This window comes from Crocuta crocuta, unplaced genomic scaffold, assembly GCF_008692635.1.
Source record: "Crocuta crocuta isolate KB4526 unplaced genomic scaffold, BGI_CrCroc_1.0 scaffold44, whole genome shotgun sequence".
NCBI classification, from domain to species: domain Eukaryota; kingdom Metazoa; phylum Chordata; class Mammalia; order Carnivora; family Hyaenidae; genus Crocuta; species Crocuta crocuta.
The window spans coordinates 6,697,205-6,716,581 of record NW_027530179.1 but is presented as its reverse complement, the minus strand read 5'-3'; the positions used below and the strand labels follow the sequence as shown (position 1 = coordinate 6,716,581).

General features: G+C 39.9%; 1 protein-coding gene across 1 annotated transcript in view; it reads right to left on the bottom strand.

Moving 5' to 3' along the window:
* USP49 (ubiquitin specific peptidase 49) overlaps positions 1-19,377 on the bottom strand; it is an 83,017-nt gene that overhangs the window by 40,959 nt on the left and 22,681 nt on the right. The window contains 1 exon segment of the mRNA XM_077764974.1: positions 14,900-14,973. The gene's annotated coding sequence lies outside the window, so the exon portion shown is untranslated.

Sequence of the window (19,377 nt, the reverse complement as noted above, 5' to 3'; positions counted from 1 at the left end):
TATTTTGGGACAAATTATTACTCTGGGCTCTTATCAGTCAGCTCTTCAAGTCAAATCCAACTAGTTAGTCCCTCAAAATCTGATCCTGCCACTTGATTGCTGTTAAGTTTGTTTACAGTTTAAAACTACCTTCATTCTGACCCCTTTATCCCTGCACAAACTGAAGCTTGACACATTTAAAGCTTTAAGAACTTGTAATATTGGGGAGCCTGGGTGGCGCAGTCAGTTAAGTGTCCGATTCTTGGCTTTAGCTCAGGTCATGATCTCACGGTACGTGAGTTCGAGCCCCACATCGGGCTCTGGCACTGATGGTGTGGAGCTTGCTTGGGATTCTCTCTTCCTCTCTCTCTACCCCTCTCATACTCTGTTTCTCTCTCTCTCAAAATAAATAAATAAACTTTAAACAATTTTTAAAGGGGCACCTGGGTGGCTCACTTGGTTGGTTGAGTTGCGACTCTTGATTTCAGCTCAGATCATGGTCTCAAGGTCATGCATTTGAGCCCCACATCAGGCTTCTTGCTGACAGTAGGAAGCCTGCTTGGGATCCTCTCTCCCTCTCTCTCTGCCCCTCCCCTGCACTCTCTCTTTCTCTCTCAAAATGCCCCTCCCCTGCACTCTCTCTTTCTCTCTCAAAATAAATAAACTTTAAAGAAATTTAAAAAAACAACCTGTAATATTATTAAGTTCTAATATTAATAAGTTCTGCCACTCTCAGTAGGCTTCCTCTCAAGCATGCTTTCTAAGATTCTCTGCTTTGCATTCCTAAGTAGCGGATGTGTGATGAGCTGAACAGAGATCATTCTGGCAGAATAGGAAAAAGAAACACTTTGAAGACACACTAAAGCAGAACTTCAAACGATACAGCACCACTGGGAACTCTGAGAAATCACAGTGACAGATAAACCTAGGGAGCATGGATGAGCACCTGGAATCGTTCTTTCTGAAGAGAGGAGAGCAGGTGCAAATTGTGCCAAACTCAGTACATAGAGTCTGCAGCTACAGACCCCGGACCAGTACAGGCAGCTGGTGGGGAGCCGCCGGGGAGATAGCAATTACTGGTCAGTGGCTGTCATCTTCAGCTACAAAGGCTAAAGAGTGGCTCCCTACATCTGCATTCTTCAACTGGTTATTTATCTCAGTCTTAAAATAACAGTTGGCCTTGAAGCATATTTACCCATCTGCCTAAAAAATAAAAATAGAATCGTATACAAAGGGAACACACACACAAAGGGCGTAATAAAATTTGTATTGAGCCACCTGACAGGTTATCTCTTTTCAATCCTCTTTGTACCTTACTATGAAAAGTGTCTTAAAATCTGAAAACCCGACTTATATTATCTAAGTTTATATGAAGTCTGGAAGTAGGAGATTTTGGTTTTTATTTTTTAACTTTGAGTAGCCACACTTGCTCCACAGGGCCATGTGCTTCGGGAGTAGAGGACCTCCACACTAGCTCCAGAGGTGGGCCCTGGTAAGTGTCCGCCAATTTCTGCATGGTACTCCCTGGCAATGGTCACTAGCCCAACAATGGGCATGTGGCCTGGGCTTGCTGATGGAACTGAATGAAGGGCATGGTCCACATGCAGAGAAGAGGTATTATTTCAGTGGAGGCATCTACTGTTTGTCTCTTTCATATTGGTTGAGATTTTCCTGGGGTGGGTTTGGTGTTTTTTTTTTTTGTATGCTAAATAATTTTATATTCTACCCTGGACATTTTTAATAGTATGAGACTCTGCGTCTTATTTAAATCCTATGGAAAACGTTGATATTTTTACTTTAGCAGGCAATCCACCTGCTTGCATTCAGGTTCCAAGTTCCAACCAACCTGCTGTGGAGCGTGACTTAAATGTCGGTTCCACATTCAAAGCCTTTGCAAAGCTGTTCAGATATGTCTGGCATGAGCACAACCCAGTGGCCAGTCTAGGGCCTGAACAGTGATTCATCTCAGAATTCAATACTCAGAAGTTTTTGGTATGCTGTTTGGGAACAGATCCACAATGGGCTGTCTGGGGGTGAGCCCAGGAGTTCACAGACAACCTTTTGGGGTTGCTTTCCTGAGCTCCTCCCTCTCCATTGTGTCCTAGGTACTTTTCAGCTCCTTGGAGTTCCCCTTTCCTGTCTTCCAGCCGGACGCCTGGGGCTTTGTTTTCTCATTCTCTCACATAATTTGGGAGCTAGGCAACAGGAAGAGAGAGAACCTTTTTAGGACTAGAGCTTCTCCAACAGGAGAGAAAGGTTCTCTTCTCTCAGAGCTTTAGGCATCTGTAAGCCCCCACTGATGTCGCTGTCAGCACAACATAAGATTGCCTGGGGGCTGGGGCACGAGAGAAGGCAGAAACATTTATTTGTTACAGGGGGCAGTTTTACCACTCTCTCTGAGTGCAGAGTCTCCTTTTCCACTCAGGTCAGAAGTAGAGGGTTTATCCTGGAGCTCTCTCTGCTGTTGCTGGGTGCCTGCCTCCAGGTTTGGGCTGCACAGAATCCAAGCAATGGACACGAGAAATTATAAAAAAAAAAGGGGGGGGGAAACTCCCACCTGGACAGTGGTACTTCAAATCCTGGTCTTCTCTAAGCTACCTGCTACTACTGACTTTTCAGATTCCTTGAATTGCTATTTCATGTGTCCAGATTTTTAGCTGCATGCAGTGGGAGACTGGAGAGTGTGCTTACGCTGTCTTTTCTAGAAATGGAACTCTTATGGAATTTGGGTGGCTCAGCTGATTAAGCGCTCAACTCTTGATTTCTGCTCAGGTCATGATCTCATGGTTAGTGGGTTTTAGCCCAGCACTGAGCTCTGCGCTGACCTCACGGAGCCTGCTTGGGATTCTCCCTCTCTCTCTGCCACCCTCCCTCCCACTCATGCTGTCTCTAAATGAATGAATGAACGAATGAATGAGTGAANAAGAAAGAAAGAAAGAAAGAAAGAAAGAAAGAAAGAAAGAAAGAAAGAAAGAAAGAAAGAAAGAAAAATGGAACTCTCAGGGGCAAATATTTTTTAATAAGTAGTCACATATTATTTTAATGTATTTGATAAAATAACAAAATCCATAACTCCATGAATACTTTTAAGATGAGTAGGCTTTTAAGTTAGGAAAAAAAAGTAATTTGGCTTACAGAAAAATATTAAGTAACTCTACAAATTTTACCCGTATGTGACAAAAATCATTAACAGTGGTATACAACTGTCATAAATTTGAGAAATGCTATTCTACAGGATAGAAGCCACTTTATTTTTTTGTTTTTGCTTTAATTTTTTTTAATGTTTTATTTATTTCTGAGAGAGAGAGAGAGACAGTGTGAGCAGAGGAGGGTCAGAGAGAGAGGGAGATACAGAATCTGAAGCAGGCTCCAGGCTCTGAGCTAGCTGTCAGCACATAGCCCGATGCGGGGCTCGAACCCATGAACCGTGAGATCATGACCTGAGCCGAAGTCAGACACTTAACCGACTGAGCCACCCAGGCGCCCCAAGAAGCCACTTTATTTTTGAAGTACTTCTATATAGTACTATTTGTACAATAGTATTATTAATTTTAATTATGAATTGATCTAAAATAAACTACATGTGAACCCGTGTATACTACTTGCCTTCTGTTAACTGACTCTATAGTGGTTTCCTTCTGGCTATTACAGTCTACAGAATACTGAAGAACAAGGAAGGTCACTCAGGGACCTGTAAACACAAGTGTCCTTAGGAAGATGGGTCTGAGGGACTTGGAAAGAAGGACAGAAGTAGGAGGAGTGTTACAAACAGATTAGGCAGCAAATGAGAAATCCATGGGTTCAGAAGTTCTCCTCTTCTTTCTGAAATCTGCCTCACTCAGCCCAAAGCTTAGGGAATCCTTTCCTGGTCTCCTTGTAATACCTTCCTCACACCCACTATTATGGCATGCCTCACTGCGATCCCTGATTTTCTTTGTCCACCTTATTAGGTTTTGAAGTCCTTGAGACCTGGCACAATGACCATGTCATAGTCCTCTTTGTAACTCAGGCATCACAGAGAGTTATGCAGCTCATCAGTAAATGAGGACTCGAGGAATGGTTGCATCTCCTAAAACCATGCTTAGTACTGACACAGAATTGTAATGAGTCTTTCTCTCAGTAGAAGCAGCTGCAGTACTACTGAACTAAGTTAATGTCAACTAGGAATTTAGCAGATATGTTAACGATTGCAAGTAAGAACAAAATGAAAATGGGATGCGTGTGTGTCTATGTGTGTAGGATGTGGTAATGTGTTGGGGACAGTTTTCAGTCTCCTCAGGGCTCCATCCACAGCCAGCCTGACACTGCTGCCCCGTTACTCAGGCATTCTCCTGGCTGCTGAACAGTCAAGTCTGCCCCTAATTAGAGAACTACCAAAACCAAAGGAAAATCCAATCTATGGTGAGAGACTTTTTCCCTTCATGATGGGTATAATCAATATTACCTCTTTCCCAATGTTGTAATAAAAAAAGAGATTTGCATGATAATAGGTATCTAAGCTTATCTGCTCCAGCTGCTTTATTCTCTTAAATGAAGTCAAAATATTCATGTTAGGAGATTACTGTGTTCCCTATCTCCTTCCTCCTTACTGCCACCCATAACCAGTCCATCCCCAAATTTTACTGATTCTTCCATCTGACTCTTGGCTCTATTTCCCTCCATCACAATTTCACAATAACCACTAAGGGTAGCTCTCTGGTCCAGCTCCCATTATTCTCCCGCTCACATATTCCTCTTCAGCCACTGGCCTCCTCACTGTTCCTCCAACACACCAGATACTCTCTGATTCCAAAACTCATGCAATTCTGTTTCTGCTGCTTCAAATGCTCTTCCCCCAGATACATTCACATGGCTTGCTTCTTCATGTCATTCAGATATGTACTCAAATGTTACCTTCTCAGTGAAGCCTTCACCTCATCACTTGATATAAAAAAATATTCCCGGGGCACCTGGGTGTCTCAGTCAGGTGTCTTAAGCCTCCGACTCTTGATTTTGGCTCAGGTCATGATCTCACAGTTCATGAGATGGGACCCCACATCGGGCTCCACACTGACAGTGTGGAGCCTGCTTGGGATTCTCTCTCTCTCTCTCTCTCTCTCTGGCTTTCTCTGCCCCTCCTCCAGCTCATTCTCACTCTCCCTCAAAACAAACAAACAAACAAACATTTAGAAAAATCGTTCCCCACATAACACTCCCTTATCCTCATCCCCCTTCCTGATTTATCTTCCTCCCTAGTAACTACCACCATGTAAACAGAGTATATATTTATGTATTTACTGTCTTTCTCCCCACTAGAGTATAAGCTCCATGAGGGCAGGAGTTCTATTTTGGTCACTGCTGACTCCCAAGTGCCTGGAACAGCACCTACCAAAAACAGGTGCTCAGTAATTATTTTCTGAAAGAATGAACAAGACTACTTCAATCTCTCATGGAATTTCCTCTAATCTAATTTAAACCACCATCAGTTCCAACCTACAATACTGTTAACTTTTTTTTTTTTTTTAAGATTTTAGTTTTAAGTAATGTCTACACACTCAACATGGAGTTCAGACCAATGACTGCAAGATTACGAGTTGCAGCTCTGCAGACTAAGCCAGCCTGGCACCCCTGTCACTGCTTTTAATGGGCTTTCCTGAATTCAGCCTAAAACCCAAATATGTCATTCTCACTGACTTGGGGATACAGCCCCAAACCTCGTTGCTATGGCTCAAGTCCTTCATGGTCTGGTCCTGAACCTCTCTAGCCTGTCCCATTCTCCTCACACCACAGCTATGCTCCCAATGTTCTAAATTACCTTAGGTTCCCCTATGGAACAGCTTGCTCTAACTTCTAGGCCTTTCCGCAAGCTGCTCCCTCCCCTAAAACATTTTCACCATTGTTCTGGCTACCCACTCCTTCCTTGGTCTGGCTCTTCTTATCCTTCCTTTGGGGAACCTTCCACTCCTCTCCAAGATGGAGTTAGGGAACCTTCTGTGTGCTCTCAGAGCACACATGTGTGCCTTCCCTTACTCAGCACTACCATGCTGGACCACAACTGCCTGTTTGATGGGCTATATCACAACTCTAATCAACATAAGGTGGACATGGTGCTGTGAACAGGTACTTAATCAACTTTGTTGAATGAAAGACTAAATATGTGAACAAACAACTTTCTAATTTAGTATTCTCTTTGGCAAATTAGTAGTCATGTCTGAGATTCCTTTTACATACACTCAGAAGAGGGAAAAACATCCAGATGAAAGCTGAAAAATCAAAAATAACTTTTCAATTGGGGTCTGAAAAATACAATGATCCACCTGATCAAATAGAGGACTTTATACCAGGATAAAAGGGTTCAAAGATAAACTAGCAAACCAATGCAAATAGCTGCAGACAATAGAAAAAGAAAGTATTTAGAATAATCTGTATCCAAATGTTGCATATCCTAGAATACTTAATTTGTTGGCCAAAGCCACTAGCTAATATTAGTGGCTTAAGCAATGATCATCAAAAGCTACCAACATCACACAAAAAAGATAACCAGACATTATGTACGTCATGATGGAAATATACACCAACACTCATAAGAATTTCTTCCTCGAAAATAGAATCTAGGGGCGCCTAGGTGGCTCAGTGGGGTTAAGTGTCTGACTCTTGGTTTTGGCTCAGGTCATGATCTTGCAGTTTCCTGAGTTTGAGACCCCCGCTGGGCTCTGTGCTTGGCAACGTGGAACCTGCTTGGGGATTTCTCTCTTTCCCTCTCTCTTTGCTCTTCTGCTCACATGTTATAGACAACATAATAAACAACCTAATAATGGGTAACTGACACTGGGATACAGTCACCAATATCCAGGCTGAAGAAAATTCTCCAGGAAAAATGACTCAACTAGGACAGATATCAAGGAAAAAGAGTAGGTGGAGGAGAGAGAGAGAGAGAGATACAGAGATATACTCTCAGCTAATTGCAATGTCTGAACTTTATTTGGATCCTGACTTAAATGAGCAAACTATTTTAAAAAATGAAATACTGGGGAGATTTGAACATTGACTAATAAGCTATTTGGTGACATTAAGGAATTACTGTCAATATTTACATGCATGATAATTATTATGGTAATTGATGGTAAATTATAAAATATAATTCTTTTAGATTCACATAATAAACTATTTGTAGATGAAATAATATAATGTCTAAGATTTGTTTCAAAATAATCCAGGAGTAGGGTAAGGAAGAGGGAAGGGGTATAGATAAGGTTTGAAATTTTTTGTAATAAAATTTTTTTTAATTATGAAAAGCAAGGTTCATTTTAAATTTAACAAAGCAGGGGCACCTGGCAGGTTTAGTTGGTAGAGCATATTATTTTTGATCTTGGGGTACGGAGTTCGAGCCTCGTGTTGGAGGTAGAGGTTTTTTAAAAAAATGCTTAGCAAAGGACAACTAGAGTCCTGTTTTTCATCTTAATTTTATATACTTTAAAAATAAAACTAGGGGTGCGTGGGTGATTCAGTTAGTTAAGCTTCTTGATTTCAGCTCAGGTCATGATCTCATGCTTCGTGGGAATGAGTCCCGCATTGGGCTCCATGCTACTAGCAGGATTCCCTCTCCCTCTCTCTCTCTGCCCCTCCCTGGCTTGTACTCTGTCTCTCTCAGAAGCAAATAAACTTAAAAAAAAAAAAAAACCAAACTAATATGCGTACAGAATATAAAAATTGCAAGAGTAAATCTCTCTGGTTTCCAACCCTGTTGCCTCTCTAGAGGTAACTACTGTTAATGAGCATCCTTCTGGAGCGCATTTCCAGGAATATTTTATGCACTTAGNCCGCGAGATCATGACCTAAGCAAAAGTCGGACGCTTAATCGACTAAGCCACCCAGGCGCCCCTACCTCACTCTTTTTTAAGTCTATACCATATTCTACAATATGGACTGCATAGTCCCATTTAACTAATTCCTCTACGAGTGAAGAATTATGCTATCTTCACTGTTTTATTGCTGCAAACAATGCACCATGAGTATTGTTCAGCATATATCATGACACACTTATGCGCGTGTGTCTATGAGATAATTTGCAGAAGATGAATTGCTGTGTCAAGGGATATATGCATTTAAATTTTTGGATAGATATCATCGAGCTGCCCTCCAAGAAGGTTGCACTGATTTATACTCTCTCCCTCGCTTCCCATCAGTAGTAGTTGAAAATGCATGTTTCCCTGGTACTGGGGATTGGCACATCTTTAAAGAATTTTCAATCTCACATTTGAAAAATTATATATATGTATATATATATACATACTTACATATGTGTTTTGTTTGTGTGTCTTTAATTATGGTGACTACTGATCTTTTTTTCTCTTTATGTGCCCCTTTTACATGAGGTTCTTCATCTTTTAGAACTGACTTGTAAAAACACTGTGTGTTAATAAAACCACAGTATGTGCTTCCAAACAAACAAACGGTCCGCAAATTACAGATTTAAAAATACTAAAGATTAGCTTAAAAATACGAATATATATTACCTACCAACAAATCACGTGGCTGAATGAAGTCAACCTTCTGTAATATGATTACAGGACATTCAGATAAGTGTCAAAAAACAAAGAAAGGAATACAGAAGATGTATCAGATATTCATATTTCCAAGAAACCATGACATTCACATGCAATTGCTGTTCAGATTTACTAATTTCCACTTGCACTTCTTCCCACCAGACCTCAGTCCTAGCTATGGCACTCCTATTCACCTGACTTGAAAACTTGACATTCTCTTTAACTCCTTATTCATGTCACAGTCAAGTCAGGTTACCAAAGCCTACTAATTTGTATTCAGAAATGAGAGTACCAGACTGAGGGTTAAGTTCTTTGTTACAGTAGCTCATTTAAGAGAACAGAATCAAATGCACTCATCCCACCCCACCACGGTTCTTAAACCTAACTGCCTTGCTCATTGCTATTGCTACTCTCCCCGCCCCATCTTGGCCCTTAACACTGCAGGCCTCTGCTATTATTGCTTTAAGTGCTAGTTGATCTTGATGCCTTCTGTCTTTTTAGCTCTACTATATATCTTAAATATTATCACTGTATTAAACAAAAACAGCATCTTTACAATATACTATATTTCCCTGTTTAAAAATCCACAATGGTTGGGGTGCCTGGCTGGCTCAGTCGTTAGGACATGCAACTCTTGATCTTGGAGGCATGAGTTCAAGCCCCACGCCCCATTGGGCATAGAGCTCGCATAAAAAAACAAACACAACGCACAATGATTATCTATCTAATACCCAATAGATAGTTGATACACCGAAAGCATATTTATTTTAAAAACCTATCTCAAACATGGCATTACCTTTTACTAGGCCTGTAACTTTAAATTTGTTTCCATATTCATTAAAATGAGGTACGATATCTATATGCCTCACAGAGTGGAGGTCGATGATTGAATAATCTATGTGACAGTGCTTAGCATATAGGAGGTGCTCAAAAGATACCAGATGAATAGCACTAATGTGAATGAATATTCTAACCTCAACAGTATTTGAAGGGATTTTTTTTTTTTTAATGTTTTTTATTTATTTCTACGAGAGATAGAGAGAGACAGCGTGAGCAGGGGAGGGTCAGAGAGAGAGGGAGTCACAGACTGAAACAGGCTCCAGGCTCTGAGCTGCCAGTCAGCACAGAGCCCGACGCGGGGCTCGAACCCATGAACCGCGAGATCATGACCTAAGCGAAAGTCGGACGCTTAACCGACTAAGCCACCAGGCGCCCCTGAAGGGATTTTTAAATGAGAGAACAGACCAAGTGTCTAACACAACCCCTGGTATGTTGCATGTACTTGATCACATATGTTACAACTTGGGCTTACAGTAAAGCGTGGCAGAAATGAAGACGTGTTTATCTCCTTTCCTCTCAAAATCCCACTAAAATCCCAGTAAAGGGTAATAAAGGGCATAAACTCCTAAGGACAGAAAGAGTGGGAAATGATAGAATAGTACATGAGAGGTATTAAAACTTTGGAATCTGGAAAGCAAACAGAGGAATGGAAAGTTGTAACAGACAAGGGCATGCTAAAACTTAAATGCTGCTCACATCAGGATGCACACACCAGCAAGCGGGTCAGAACTTCAGAACCTGGGAAGGCCCAGAAATTAGAGGCTCTATATACCTTTGACAGTAGAGGTAAGGTGGTTTTCAAGGGAATTGAAAGAAAAAAAAAAAAAAAAAAAAAGAGGGTGGTTGTACATCTTTGAAATGATTCCTCACAGCTTCCCCCATCTCCGGCCTAAGCAGCCAAGTGACTCTGCCTTTCCCACTCTGGCAGAAGACTGGGACTTTATGTGAACCCTAGACATTCTGGTCTTTAGTACAGTCCCAGGCACAGCTAGAAATGGGTGCCTGGCAGGTAGTGATGCTGAATAGACAACAGCCATTTGGTGCATTCTGATTAAGGTCACAATGCCACCCAATTAAAAAAAAAAAAAAAAATGGAGTTTCTATTAAAGTGTATTTTAAAATTAAGATAATCTTTAGAGATAATTTTTGGTCATTTGTATTTTGAATGTCAGTTTCATTTTCCATTAATATTCTAATGCCATTCCTAGTTGTCTGCATTTGGAAATGACTGAAGTCAGTGAGTGATATGACAGACATCCAGCCGGTGAGCAGAGTCTGATGGCCGCATTAGTTAACCTTCGAGTCATTATTAAGTGATTCAATCTAATGAACCAAGTAATCTCTTTCTGTATAAAAGTCTATTAAACAAATTGCAGGGTCCTGGGAGCAACTCACCAGGCAAGGAAAATCTCACACATGTGTGAACATTTTTCTTCAAATAATGAAAAACAATTAGAATAAATGTAGCATCGGTTGGCATTGAATTTTTTTAAGTCACATTTCTTGACAAAAGCGGCGCCAACTTGAAAACAAAACAAGACTAAAACAGCCACCACTGGGGTGATGAGACAGGCCACCTTTATTGGACCATGTACGATTTGAAAAATCCCAAATCATTTGGTATTTTTTTTAATAATAAAAAATAAAATTGCAAAATGTTAAGCAGGTTCCACTCTATCCTCCGCAGTCGGCCTCTGAGAAACAGTCGTTGTTTGAGACCCACAGCAGCCATCACCAGCTCTGAGCCTGTCCTGAAGAGGGAGCTGTGCCTAGGACAAAGGACTGGAATGGAAAGCTGGAATGGAAGCTCCAGGAGGGTAGAGGCATTTTTGTTTTTATTTTGGGCATTGACTTATTTCCGGCCCCTAGAACGTGGCTGAAACATAGTAGATGCTCAATTAATATTGTCAAATAAAAGACTGTCCTGAAAGGTCCTTTTGGTTGCTCCGACATTCCACATGTGGCACGTATCAGTGGGGACACTGGCAAGGTTGGACGGTATTCCCACTTCAAATCAAGTCCTCCTTTCTCCAGATTTCTCCAGATTATAATCTGGAATATACCCTTTAGCACAAGTATGAAAAAGGGCAGAAGCCTCACTTCTCTAGACCAGGGGCACAGCCTCAGTCTATCAGGATGTTGCTAGAATAGACAGGGAAGTGTTGTGTGCCAGGCATCACCTGTGACCATTCGCAACCCACCCAATCACTAGACAAGGCACCATGACTTTCGGGCTCAGACCGGGGTCATTTTTATGTTCTAACATAGAAATAAACCTTAGTCCTTCTCACTGCAAATGTAGAGAAGAGTAGCCTTATTTTACATTCTGCAAATCTTTTCAATGTCTGGATTAAGGAAGACAGCTATACTCTCCTATCTGTTTCTGTACTCAGTTGGTTACATATCGTGTAGGCTTTCGAAAACTCTACTATATACTTGCAAGCAAGTAATGTTTTAGTACTGTCATGAACATAGTTTTGACTCTTGAAAGAGTCTCAGCGGCCCCTGACCCACTCTTAAAGACACTGTTGTAAAAGGTATGTATACTAACAGTCATAACTTTGATCAACATGTAGAAGGGATTCTCAAACAGGAAGTGGAGTTAAAAAAGATAGAGAGGATGGGACGCCTGGGTGGCTCAGTCCTTTAAAGCAGCCAACTCTTGGTTTCAGTTCAGGTCATGATCTTACAGTTCATGACGCTGAGCCTTGCAACGGGTTCTGAGCTGACAGCACAGAGCCTGCTTGGGATTCTCTCTCTCCCTCTCTCTGTCCCTCCCTCCCCTGCTTGTGCACTCTCTCTCTCAAAATAAATAAAATAAACATTTAAAAAAAGGAGGCAGGAAACATCACTGACTACCTGTGATCACAGTTTACAAGAAAGCCAAAACATTTTATTAGTGTTATCTTAAATGTTGCTTACTCTGTACTTTACCGTATTTCAACAGGAATGAATTGCTATGTGAGGAAAAGAAAAGCCAATGTTTCTCCCTGACAAGACAGACCTCAGAACAAAACCCACGTTTTCCAACTCCTTCCAGTTCCTACACAAATATGGATTGTTAATGTATACTCACTTTTTAGACCATCACTTCTAAGTGACATTCTAATGATAAGACACATAAGTCACCTTTCTCCTGCCTTGCCTTTCCTTGCACAACTTTCTGCTGTCATTCAAATATTATTTAACAGAACAAAAGAACAATTTCCAATCACTAATCAGTTCTGAAATGCTGCATGGTTCAAGCTTTCTGAGTGCCCGTTTCTACAAACAGCAGCTAAATGGCAATCTACAAAAGCAACTCACTCTAATCCCTTTTTTAAACATGTATAAATCAGTCCTTAGCAGGCGCAAGTGATTTTCTATCTACGACATATGATTCATAAAAAAGCAAAAGAGCTGTATTCATTTAACTATGGTCCAAGACAAATAATTATTTACAGATGATCATCTCACACCATCCTTCCTCCCAAACTGAAGAAGATACATGATTTCAAATAGTACTTCCCATAGTCATGCAAATACAGATTAGTTATGGTGACTTTTTCAGGAAATATTTGGCTCTGTTGTCTTATTTAAATTTATACCCACCTTAACAAGCCTTTTAAGAGTTTATTAAGTAAGCCAGCAGTTACAAGCTCCGGAACAGAGGATCTTGGTTTGAATCTGAAAGATGTCATTTGCAATGTGACTTTGGACAAATTACTTAATCTGTGCCTCAGTTCCTTCAACTTTTAAAATAAAGATAATTGGGGCACCTGGGTGGCTCAGTCGGCTAAGCGTCCGACTTCAGCTCAGGTCATGATCACACGGTTCGTGGGTTCGAACCCCACATCAGGCTCTTTGCTGACAGCTAGCTCAGAGCCTGGAGTCTGCTTCTGATTCTATGTCTCCCTCTCTCTCTACCCTCCCCTGCTCATGCTGCCTCTCTCTCTCTCTCTCAGAAATAAATAAAACATTTAAAAAATAAAAGAAAGATAATAGCAGTATCTGCCTCATAAGTAAATGATGGGATTAAATGAGATAATGAAGAAGTGGGTAAACACTTAAAACAGTGCCTGACACAAAAAAAGTACTTAGTAAATGCTAACTTCTGTTTTTATATATTAGTCATCTGAAATAGTCACAGCAGACAGAATAGTCCATAAAAATCTAATAGAGCCCCAGAATAACACTGGAGGGAAATTTTAAGGAGAGATGACTTAGTGTCCTTCTTACTTAACAATAGGTAAGTGTCTGCACTACCTAAGAAAGTGCTGACAAGCCATGGAAAAGATATCAAAGACATTTTCATAATTATTATGATTCTGTGAAACAAGAAAAAAACTCAAAAAGACTTGTCCCTCAAAATAGATTGAAGGAGTCTTAACAGAAAATTTGACATACATACCTAGAAACAAGAGGATCAAGCCTTCTGCTGTAACACAACAGGGCAAGACAAAACTATCAGAGCCAGAAGAGAGTTTTTATGCATGTATTCCTGTAAGCACCATATACACCATGAGCCAGGCAGTAAGAGCTGAAGGTGTCTAACTCTATTCTCACACACAGTCTAGCAGCATACTTGGAGAGAACTGAAGCTTGAAACCAAAAAGAACACTTTCATGAAAATTTTTAGAAATCCTTGCCACCAGGGTTAACTAACAAGATGGCTTAACTCCTGCAGTATATCAGAAAAAGATTCATCTGTGGAGGGCTGGTACATAAAAAGGCTAACTGGGATACATATGAGAATTATAGCTAACTCTTACTGAATATTTACTATGTTTCAGGCATTATTCCAAGTTTTTTAGATGTATTAACTAATTAATCCTCAACATCATGATTAAATAGGAATTTTACTATCCCCACTTATACCAAGGAATTGAGCCACAGAGAAATTAAGCTGCCCAAATGTCAAGTTAATGATGACTAGTTAAAATCAGTTTGGCTTCTAAACCCAACTTTTCATTAGGCAAAGTAGAAGGCTACACAAATACATAGCATACACTTATATACCCTGGGGGACGGGGTGCTTAGGTTTAGGGAGACGATTTTGGTTATCTATAATGTTTGATTATTGACGATAAGAATGTCTGGACTTGAATGATTACAAAAATTTCTATCTCATAAATTAGTCACACGCTTTATTGGAATTTCTGTGGAATTCCATTGACATAATCTGCACATGCCTAAACGAACAGGATCGCCACAGTGAGCCTAACATCACAGTGGCTGGCAGTATTTGGAAAATGAGAAGGGGTGGCTAATACCCTTGACAGGTCGTGACAGATGTGGTCTCTATCCAACCACCAGGAGGCCTCAAGACCTATCCTAAATTTGTTTTTTAGTATGGTTGCTGATCCATAAATGTCCTACCTTTATCGTCAAATATTGTGTCTCCTCGTAGATTAAGTTAGCTCATAGTACTGAAAAATTCACAACAGTGAGAAGGAAAAAGGTGGTAAAAGTTCAGAATGGGGTTAAGACAACTATTACTCACCCTAATGGTATACCAACCTTGACCACTTACTACAGATTGGCCATACATAACATTATTATAGTTTTTTTCTTACCCACTAAACAAGTTTTTTCCATCTTCTTCCATATTATTCCACAGCCATTGATTAGGTTTCCTCTTCTCTATTACCTGTGGGGGAAACAACCCATAAGGCTGGGCTAATATATAGCAAGAGAAAAGCAATTTCTTGAATTTATAAATTTTAAAAAAAGGATCAGTACCTAGGATCTGTGACTACATGGAGTTTAGGCTTAAAAGCTCTATGAAATAGCTATCAATCTGAGGAGTAATGACCTCAATAATTATGATGGTGAATGGGGGAGGAGAAGGGGAAAAACAGGGAAAAGGGAGGGAGGCAAACCATGAGAGACTCTTGAATACTGAGAACAAACTGAGGGCTGATGGGGGTGGGGGAGAGAGGAAGGGGAGTGATGGGCATGGAGGAGGGCACCTGCTGGGATGAGCACTGGGTGTTATATGGAAACCAACTTGACAATAAACTATGAAAGAAAAAAATAATTATGATGGTGATCTTGAGCTTAATTCTGAAAAAGATTAATAAGGCTCCAAATGTTCAAATATTTTCCATCTAGATTCCACTTAGATCCTTTAAACTACTGCAATATACTTTTTTTTAATGTTTGTTTATTTCCGACAGAGACAGACAGAACACGAGTGGGGGAGGGGTAGAGAGAGAGGGAGACACAAAATCTGAAGCAGGCTCCAGGCTCTGAGCTGTCAGCACAGAGTCCAATGTGGAGCTCGAACTCACAAACTGTGAGTTCATGACCTGAGCCGAAGTTGGACACTTAAACGACTGAGCCACCCGGGCTCCCCCTAAACTACTGCAATATACTTTTGAGTGGGAAGAGGAGAATTACAGACACATAAAACAAATCACTACAGTAGGAACAAACCAACGGATGACATCCTTTTAAATGGTCATTAAAAATAAAGTCCCTAACAAGCAAATTTCAAGTTTACCACCTAGTGAGACTTGCTGAATTCTCAGGTTCTCTGGCATTATACAAGGCAAGAGAACAGGATGCAGAGTAACAGAGGCCAGCTATCAACACAGTGCTCACTTACTAGTATAAGACTTTATGCAAGTTTCTTAATTTGTCTGAGCCTATCTTCTTATATACTTCATAGCACTAGTTTAAGGACTAAATGAGAATGTAGGTAAAATGCTAGGTCACTACCTGGCACACAGCTGATGATCAACAAAGATTTAGCTCTCTTCTTTTATTTTTCTACCTTTAGTTTACAGCAATTTTCAGAACTTAAGGAGAAAATCCATTCTTGAAAACCTTACCTTATTTTTATTCCGTCAAATAATAACAATAACAACGATGATGATAATGAGGAGGAGGAGGATAGATACCCCCGGCACGTATATAGCCTTTAATATGTGCCAGCCACTCATCTACGCACTCTCGCATACATTAACTCATTCACTTCTCACAACAACTATGAGTTAAATATTATCTTTATTCCCATTTGACAGACACTGAAACTGAGGCACAAATATGTTCCACAGTTACTAAGGGGCAGAGCTAGGATTCAAAACCAGGCTTCTGCTCCTAAGTAGTCCTAGCGCTAAGGACTAACATTGAAATGAGAGCAGTAATGCTGGTCCTTGAAGAGCTCTCTAATATTAATGTAGTCAGACAGGTAATGTTCAGATGGCGTCCCAAGTAGAACAGATTCATATTCTAGGTAATTAAAGTTCTCTAAATACATAGATTAAATATAATTAAGATTCAATATATATACACTGTAAGCTAAATATAGTTTATATATTTTAAAATATAGTTTGTACATTATATATCTCAAAATATCTTTAATATGTATTTTATAATGTATTTTATAAAGTTTAGAAAGTTCATCAAGAGAATATTAATACGTTTAAATCAGAAAACAATCTAATCAAGATTATGCCCTTCTTGGCAAGGTCAGTTGTGTGGCACATTCCGAAATACAAACATTTATTATCCTAGTTATACACTTATTATCCTAGTTATGCCTTGTCTACAACTGTCTTTCCCTGTGAACTCCTGCAGGACAATGACTGTACCTTGTCTTACTTATTGTGAACATCAGTAATGTCTAAAACTGTGCCTAGTCTTTACGAGATGTTCAATAAATACTGATGAAAGAACAAACATGCTGGATAGGAAACAAAGAAAATTTTCAAATCCATCTGTCATTTCTATTCACATTCAAAGGCACCAATGCTCTAGGCTTACTTCCAACCACCCATCCACTCTATGATTTTAGTACCAGCAAGGCCATGCAGGATCTGAGTGTTTTCCTTGACCTGGTCCCATTTTTGGCCTATTCCAATCAATAAGCTCATATAGCAAAATGTCTTATTACAAAAAGTCTCAAGTATACAACTAATCAGAAGACTCATGCATGAATAGCACTTTATGGTTTTCCAGGTGGTTCCAAACATCCCTCTCAGGTGCCTGAAAACAACACTGAGAGCAGACAAGGCAGGTGTGATAAGCCAGGAAGCTACATCTAATGTTGACTGCTTTGAAGTGGAAACATTTTCATTGTCACAGCTGAAGAACCAACCAACGGCCTAGAACCTGAGTTAGATGATTTCTCTGTAGTTGGGTAGAAAGTCCAAAGTAAAAAATAGGCCAAAAGCCTTAGAAGATACAAAGGCAGACTAAACTCTGATAATAAGGAACAATTTTACATGCATCCACTGCTAAATAGCAAAACCTCATGTAAAATTTTAAGAAGACCACAATTAAATGTCTCTTGGATGCCAAATTAGGAAGTCCAGGTTCGACTGGCAGGAAGAAAGAGAGCTAGGGTGGATATCAGCAAGCCTGGATTTCAGTCCACGCTCTTGTTACTAAAAAGTTTTGTGATATCCAGGTCCACTCGAATTTGAAATTCCACAATTTGTACATATTACCCAGAGTAAATAATCATGTAAAAAGAAACATTTAACACCACATTTCAGAGCACAGTATGCATAGCATGAACAAAAGACTCAAGATCTGCTGACTTTACTATTCTAAGTTATTAGTTGCTATGGGTTTCATCCATTAATGGTTCTGACTGATGGTTTATGTTCAAATTTAGGATCTCTGCACAGAAACTGCAAAACAGATTTGTGATGGTCTGTGAAATACAAAGGGTGCTAGGACTGACCTTACACACTCTGACCATGGTTAAAAATAATCTAGGTGGGGCCACCTGGGTGGCTCAGTCAGTTAAGCACTGGACTCTCGATTTTGGCTCAGGTCATGATCTCACAGTTCATCAGTTCAAGTCTTGCATTGGGATTCTCCCTTTCCTTCTGCTCCTCCTCAACTCATACGCACACGCTCTTTCTCTCAAAATAAATAAACAGGCTTAAAAAAAAAAAAAAGAATAATCTAGGTGGTAAAATCCAAGTTCACTTGCCAAATGAATTGATTTCTTATAACCTGTTTATTTAAATGCTTTTTCGAGACACCTAGGTGGTTCAGTCCAACTCTTGATCTTGGCTCAGGTCATAATCTCACGATCGTAATATCAAGCCTGGCTTGGAATTCTCTCTCTCTCTCTCTCTCTCTCTCTCCCCCTCTCAAAATAAATAAACTAAAAAGAAAATGCTTTTTCACCATTAAACAGAAATGTGGTCCATGAGCTTATAAAGCTATGTTATACAGTGTACATGGAATATCAACCTAGACTATGAACTTTCTGAGAACAGATTGTTTCTCATTCATACTAGTGTCCTATTGACTTAATATATACTGTTAGTTGCATAAATTGCTAAGAGAGGACCTCCTCTTTTAAACTGAACTTGATCTCAAATTTTACTTCTTAGGCAATATGCTTTCTAACATTTACAAAGTATTTTCAACTAAAAACTTCACATGCATTTACCACTGTAAGCTGTAACTTTTTTCATCTCTACATGCGCACATGTTTGTTTTAAAATGAAACACTGCACACTGTCTCAGCCTTCTGAAATAAAAACATATTGGGACCATTACAATGATGTATAAGAGAGCCAGAGTGTCAGGCTGAAAGATGGTCAAGCAACACATTAGAAATTTTTTTCCCCTAATTTCTGTGTGGTGGTTAGAATCAAAAAAGGTTTAGAAATCCACCCGTCTTGATTGACTTCCGTATCTTAAAATACTAGATGGGGCTGTTTATTCATAAGGGGCATAAGAACACAGGAGTGCAAGAGCCTTAGCTTATCCACTTATTAGCAGTGTGACTCTAGACAATTCACTAATGTCTTGTACATGGATGTAACATCAGCTCTGCTCCCTTCCAAGGGTGCTGCACAAATCAGATAAGGAAATGTGTGTGGAAGTGCACTGTAAACTGACAAGAGCTGCACATGGGTTAGCTCTTCTTTCCTTTGCTACCAAAAATAGCAGAGGCTGTAGATCATTATTGTGGTGAGAAGAGACAGTGATATTTGAACATTTCAGGTGTTTGGGGAAACATGCTAGGATAAAAGAACCCGATCTTTCGTGTGGAGCACAAGAATCCTAACATGTATTTTTG